Source organism: Drosophila busckii, chromosome X (assembly GCF_011750605.1).
Source record: "Drosophila busckii strain San Diego stock center, stock number 13000-0081.31 chromosome X, ASM1175060v1, whole genome shotgun sequence".
Classification (NCBI taxonomy): domain Eukaryota; kingdom Metazoa; phylum Arthropoda; class Insecta; order Diptera; family Drosophilidae; genus Drosophila; species Drosophila busckii.
The window spans coordinates 8,671,752-8,679,318 of NC_046608.1; the positions used below are offsets into that span (position 1 = coordinate 8,671,752).

The 7,567-nt window shown below is 36.3% G+C and overlaps 1 non-coding gene across 1 annotated transcript; it reads right to left on the reverse strand.

Annotated features, from left to right (window-relative positions):
• Window positions 1-7,098: 7,098 nt before the first annotated feature.
• Window positions 7,099-7,170, reverse strand: Trnaq-uug. Its single transcript has one exon. It is a non-coding gene; the product is annotated as a tRNA-Gln (tRNA).
• Between the last annotated feature and the right edge of the window lie 397 nt (window positions 7,171-7,567).

The following is a 7,567-nucleotide window of genomic DNA, read 5'->3' on the forward strand; positions in this document are numbered from 1 at the left end:
TTTCATAAGAAATTCAGCAGGCAAGCTAAAGATTTCGTTTCTTAGCGCTGGCATTAAGATTTTTATGGTTATTAATTTGCTAAATAATACGAAGATGGCAAAAGCTAAGCGTTGAAGAGAGCAACGGGGGCAGCAGCAGATCAACTGAAGTGCCCGGTCTCGATCTTGCTGCTTTTTTTTTTTTTTTTTTGCCGGTCTGCGTCTCTGGGAAAGGCCGCAAACCTCCAACCTTAGCCTGAACCTGAGCATCAACTCAACCTTTAGCGGTACCAGTATGTATGTGTGTGTGAGTGTGTGTGGACTTCTGTGAATGAAGAGCACTTTGCATTGAGCAAAAAAATGAAAGAAAAACAAGACAAAAAAATATAAAAATAAAAAAAAAAAAACGGCGTCATGAGCAAAATGAGTTTCGTTGAAGAGACCAAGAGACCAAGAGACCTTTATGTTAATGCTTGTTCAGGGGGCCCCCAGGAATTGCGCATCATAAATAATCCCAGCCAGGAGTGTGTCTGTGTGTGTGTTTGTGGAGCCTAAAGTCAAAGAAAGCTACGTCTGACCTCAATCTGGGTTTTATTGATTTTAATATGTAGATCATAGTGCAAAGCGTTAATCCGTTAAGTTTGTGTCGATCTGGCAACGCTGCAGTGGAGTAGAGCTAGAGTATAGGTAGAGCAATGCTAGAGTAGAGCTAGAGTATGGGTATAGAGTATAACTAGAGAATAGGTACAGAATATAGCTTGAGTATAGCTAAACTATTGCTAGAGTAAAGCTAGACTATAGAAAGGGTATAGCTAGATTATAGCTAGAGTATAGGTATAGAGTATAGCTAGATAATACCCAGAGTATAGCTAGAGTATGTTTTTCATAAGATAGAACAAGCTATACCTGGAGTATAGGTATTCAGTATAGCTATAGAATAAGTATGGAATATAGCTGGAGTATAGCTAGAGTAATGCTATAGTATAGCTAAAGTATAGGTAGAGTAAAGCTATACTAGATAGGGTATAGCTAGATTATATATATATAGTATAGCTAGAGTAAGTTTCTAATAAGCTAGAATAAGTTATAGCTGGAGTATAGGGCAAGTATATGTAGCTATAGTATAGCTAGATTATGGGTAGAGTATAGCTAGAGCATGGCTAGATTATAGGCAGAATATAGCTAAAGTTTTCGATATAATTTGCTTGTCTGCTGTCGTGTAATTAAATCCTGAGCACAACAATTAAAATGAGAATAGTTAGACTATAGCTTGGGCATAGCTAGAGTATACTGAAGTTATAGCTTGGCTATAGCTAGAGTGTAGCTAATTGTAATTAAAATTCTAAGCATACAGCAATGAACTTTCAGTTTCCTTCGGGCCCAAAAATCCGAACTCAAACATTTCAAGCCTACAAATTTTTACGCACACATACCAATAGACATTCCAATACATAAATAATTAAGACCAGCTCAGGGCTTCGCTATTCATACATATATGAATAGTAATAATAATGATAATGCTTGTTTGGTGGCAAACCGTAGCGCGAACCGCCGAGCCCCGAACAAAACTCAAATCTGTCAAATCAAGTTTGGCAGTTTGTCGCTCAAAGTGACTCGTAAAACCAAATTAAATGCAAAGCTACAGCGCTAATAATAAAGCTGAAGCTCTGTTATACGCACTGTGGTGTGTGGATTCCGAAATTATTGTTTGTTTGTTTGTTTTCCACACACACACACACACAACTTCCACTTTCGATACGATTGTTGGAGCCAAAAAAAAAAAAACGCTTCAAACGCTTTGCTTTTGGCCTAGGCCTAAAGCTATCGACAGTATGTTAATTTTTTTTTTTTGTTTTTGGTGTCTTAAATATTTATAAATTTAATTGCGTGTGTTATGCGAATTCGCAGCTACCACAAGCACGCACATTCCTTAACATTAACAAATTCAGGCAAGCGGCACACCCGACAAATTCAGCGCTAGCGTTAAGCGCTGAATTTATGTTATTATTAATTAGCCTATGAAAGCTTATTAATTTTAATTGCTACACTTTTGATTTTAATGCAATGCAATTTTATGCTGTTTTAAAATGGTTTTTGTCTTTAGAAATTTTAATTGCCGCAGCACTTTTGAATTTTTTGCTGTATTTAAAAACAATATAATTTAATGTTGTTTTAATTTAATAGCTTTAGCAATATATACAGCATATTTGCTTTTATTATTTATTTTAATTTTGATTGTTTTTAATTTTTAATTTGTTTGTTAGCTTAATTTATGCTGCGCGTTCAGCGCTTAAACAGTCAAATTTGTCGCCGTTCAGCTTTAGAGTGAAAAAGAGTGAGAGAGCTAGAGCGAGAGAGAGAGAGAGATGTGTATGGTGTACCATTCAGTGGCAGCCAATCAACTTGGTAAAGAAAAAAAAAATAAAACATTTTTTTTTAACTGCTCGCACTTTTTTTTTTGTGCTTGACGATTTCAAAACTGCGTAGATACATTTTGTTGTTAGTTTTTATCACTCGCAAATGCTTTGTTTAAAGACATAGCTACATATATATCATATGGTTTATATGTATAAAGCCCGACTCAGTTAGCAGCACCTTCAATTGTTGCTTTTGTTGTTGTTGTTAATTGTAAATGGCTTTTGTTTTTGTAATGAAGTTTTTATTACATGTGTTCACAACGTACGGCTGAGTGGGGTGTGTGGAGTGTGGAGAGTGGAGAGGGGGGGTTACGTTTATTTATGCTACCCCAGTCCCAGATACAAACACACGTACACCCGTTTCCATTTATTGGAATCTATTTGACGCTGTTTATGGCATTTATATCGCAATGCTTTAGGCAAAGTGCCTCAAAATTAACATAAAAGCCCCCATCCCAGTCTAAAATAATTGCACAGAATTTTCAGTTAGCTTTTAAATTATAATGCGTATGTGTTCTTGATCGCTTGTAAAATATTTGCATTGACACAAGTCGCGCTTAGATTAAAAACAAACGCGTGTTCGTCGATAGTCCAAGCGGCCTATTGCGAAAATCATTTGAAATTCAAATTATTGAAATGAAATTTCAGTGTAAATACACACACACACACACACACACACATGTAATACAGTCTCACTCTGTGTGTGTTTGTGTTTGCCCGCTAGCCATTTGACCCCCAGCTGAGCCTCTAAGCTAAACCGCTTCAGGCCAAGCCGCTCTGCAGCCAGCTGTAGCGCTTGGACCCAAAAAGGCTGCAGCCAGCCTAAGGGGCGTGCCCTTAAAAGGGCGTCACAGGCGCTGCTCCTATTCACACGCTGCTTAATTGAATGTGTGGCAATTAGAAAAACGTTTTTTCTACCTCACTGCTGCTGCTGCTGCTGCTTGGCGGCGGCGGCGGCATCATTAGGCCAGGCCAGCAAGCAATTGCGTTAGTACCAAAGCAGCCACGCCCCAGACAGAAAGACAGATCGGTCAATAGCAAAACTGCCACCTTGCAATGTTAATTGCATTGATGGGTCCAACAAGTAGTGGATGCAACTAAAAAGACTAAGCAGCTACTCTAAGCTGGGCTGGGCAACAAGCTGAAAGTGAAATTTGTATAGAATGCTTATAATGCTATCGATAAGGTATAAGCAGAGAATAATTAGCACAATGCTATTTATAATGTTATCGATACTATCGATAAGCACTAAATATAGAGCCAAGTAAAGTGAAACTTATGTTTTGAAAGCATAATTATCAAATATCTAAATGAGTGCTCAACATTTATAATGATATTATTTATAGCTGCTAGGCTACGATATTAAATACTGAGCCAAATTGTAAAACATATAAATGGCTTGTGTAAATAAATCGATATACGCAACATAAATAACATATATAAGGGCTTGCGTTGTTTATCGATTATCAACATCTAGATGGTATTTAGTTTTCTAAATTATGAAACTAAAATGTTTTGCTATTTAAATTGTCATCGATACTATCGATATTGATTACAATACTAAATACGCTGTTTAATTTTACTACTTATTAAATCTGTGCGCTTTGTCATCGATACTATCGATAAGCTGCGCTCTCTATGCAGCACGCACTTTAGTTTATTTCTGCTTACCTGACAAACTGTAGCAGCCAAACGCTTATGTTTGATTTGAAGCATTTGGGCTTGGATTTTATTTATGGACATACCAAACAAAGAAGAAAAAAATAAAAGCGAAATCTGCGCGCAAACGCGCACACAAAATGTTTGCTTAAACAATTCATTAATCATTGATAATTATATTAAATGTAGGCCTAACACACACACGCACGCAGACTCACGTGTGTAGATGGATTTTGGAATTGTGTATGACTTGAAGTTGAGGCATATTTTGTACATATGGTTTGAATGCTTTGTGTATTTAGATTTATGTGTGTAAGTTTATGATTTTTGTGTTTCAAGTTTGTTGCCAAGCGGTTGCGTGTCAGGCTTTTAATTGCTTGCGAATTACAGCAACACACACGGGGCTGCGGAACCGCAGAAAAAATGGGGAAAAAAAAAACTAAAACAGAAACTGGACAGACGTGCGGAACAAGCGTTTTTTTTTTCTTTTTTAGATAAAGGGTACAATTGTGTTGGGGATGGGGGGGGCGGGGCTGGGGGGTGCAGCTTGTTTGAGACGTGCTGCCTCGCATATCAAATACAAATCTGTTCATTTTTCGCCGAAAAGGTTTTTCGACCTTTTTTTGTTGCTTAATTTACAAAGTTTTTTTTTTGGTTTTTTGTAAGCTATTTTCTTTTTTAATGTTTAAATGTTGCGCACTTGAGTCTGGCACTTGAAATTTTGAAAAATATAAATTCACAAATGCATTGTCTGCTGCCCAGCGGCATGAATCATGCCCAAATGCTAATGCATTTGTGTTTTTCCAACAACAACAACAACAGCAACAAATTGTGTGCTGGCCTGGCCATAAAGACGCAGCTAGCCAAATATACTTTTAAAAGTGGCCATAACCAAGCGGTGGGGTTTGGCAGGCGGGCACAGCTGACTGTATCAGTGACAACATATATATGCACATATATGTGCATAGCATATATAGATATATATACAGCAGATGGCGTCATCGTCTTTTGGTTTTGCCGGCCGGCCTGGCCTGGCCCGGCAGTTGGCTTTGTCGGCCAACTTGTCCAACCCACTCAGACGGCATCGATTTTTATTTTGGCCACGGCACTTTGGCCTCCTTGCTTGTCTCTGTCTCTGTCTCGCTCTCTCTCTCTCTCTGTCTTTCTGTGTGGGCTGTGCTTGCATTTTGGCCATTTACAGTTGAAATCGCAAAGTCATTACTAAGCGAGCTGTTAACGGCTTTTAGTATAGGCCAACTACTAATTGTGCCTTTATTAAAACAGTTTTGATGTCTCTTAATAGCACAAAAGGAAAATCTGTGGCAAATTAATTATTTATAACTTTGACTTGCTTGAAATACACTTGCAAAAAAATAAATGCAGTATTAAATTATTTAAAAGCTTTAGCAAGCTTGTAAAACAATTTGTAAAGTATAAAAAATAAATGAATATACTTCTAATTTGACATAAAAATGTAATATTATATATGCAAATCAAATTTAATTGAAAATTAGTTTCAAAATTTATGCTTTTGCTTATTTAAATTAAGTTTAGCGTTTGCTTTATTTTTTAAATTTAGCAAGCTTGAAATGCAATACGTAAAATATTAAAAATATTGTAGCTAGAAAAAATCTAAAAATAATTTTAATAATGCATATTAAATTCAAATTCAATTGAAAATTTGTTTCGTATATTTTTTGCTTTGTATATTTTTTGTGACTTACACTTTGGCAAAAATATTTCAAAGAAAAAATTTAAAAAAATATTACACTTGTTTATTTGTTGTGTTTTTTTTTCATTTATTTATGACTATGACATCAATAGCCATAAAAGTAAAAAACTGCAGAGAGCTGTCAACGCCGAAATGAAAATTCGATTGCCAACAAATTTGGAAATTGATGGCAGCAGCAGCAGCAGCAGCAAATGCAATTGCAATTGACTTGTTTATATGCATTATGCATTTAGTTAATTGCACAATTGTGTTTAGAACTTGAAAAGCAGCTTATGGGGTTAAGACAAAGAAATTGTCGAAATTATAATGTAGTCATTACTTTAGCTACAGCTTCGTGGTTTCATTATGCCATGTCGAAGATTTTTAGTTAAGAAGAAACTTGTATTATTTTATGTCTGTGGCAATTAACACAAAAGCATTAATTAAGTTACGAACTAATGTGTTTTTAGACTGACAGACACAGCGACGACCAAGACGACGACGACGACATGAATGATGATTTGTTTAAAACTTAGTGAGAGATATAAGCCACACGCTTATGGCCAAGAAGCATTTCTAGTCAAGCCTTGGCTGCTGCTGCTGCTGCTGCTCACTTAAACAAATTTGAACATTTCAATGTTGAAATTCGTTATAAATGAATGAATCTTGTAATGTTTGAGGGACTAGCAAAGAAAACAAAACTAAAAAAAAGCTTGTAGGCAATTCAAGCCTGTAACTGGTTGTTGTTGTTATTATTATTACTGTTGTTGCTTGTTAGTTTTTCCAGTTTTTTTTTTATCTAAGCGCGTTCGTCATTATGATGATGGCCATGTCCATGTCCATTGAGGCCTAAACAAAGCTCCGTTGGCATTTTTGCTAATTGAGCAAGCGGCCAACACCGACAAGTACAATCGACTAACCTGGCCAATTCGTATGTCCAGTTTGAGAAAATTGTGTTAACATTTCCGGCGTCCAAAACTTTTACTTTTGCCTTGCAGGCCTAACACACACACACACACACGCACACTTAAGTTGGCTAACAAGCTGCGGCGCGCTGTTGCCAAGCGCCAAAATAATCGCATTGCCACTATTTCGAGGCCATTAAAGGGCCGTCAAAAATTGTTGAAACTTAACATTTGGTGGGCTCTTCGAGGCCTATTTCAAACATTGCCAAAACCACGCTTATGGCTTATAAACCAAATAGTTAATGTTGGCTAACTAAGGATTTGTTTGATGTACTCCAAGCGCATATCAAATTAATGAATTGCCTAACTGTACAATAAAAAAAAATGTACCAAGCGCGACCCAAATTTAGATTCGGTGCCTGCGCTTAGGTTCTACCGAGATTTGAACTCGGATCGCTGGATTCAAAGTCCAGAGTGCTAACCATTACACCATAGAACCAACTGATGCTCGTTGGCCCAAAACAGAAACAAAGCGCAACAGTTGAGCAACAGTTGCGCTTTAAAATTCTATAAATAGCTAAAGCAAGGGGGTTGCCATCACACACACACACACATACGCTGAGGGTGTATTATGTGCATTAGTATGTGTGTTGAAAGTGATTAGCTTCGTTAGTTGCTTATGCCACTTAATTAAAGTAAATTACAGCAGCTATAAGTAATAACAAATTGCTTAATAAACTGATTTAATTAACCATAGCTTGCATAAATTATTGAATATTCAATTGAAAAGATTAACTAACTATATATATGATATTCAATATACGACATATTTGCTTTCATATTAAAACTCGAATAATTTATTTTTAAATTTACTTTTTTTGTATGAAATATTGAAC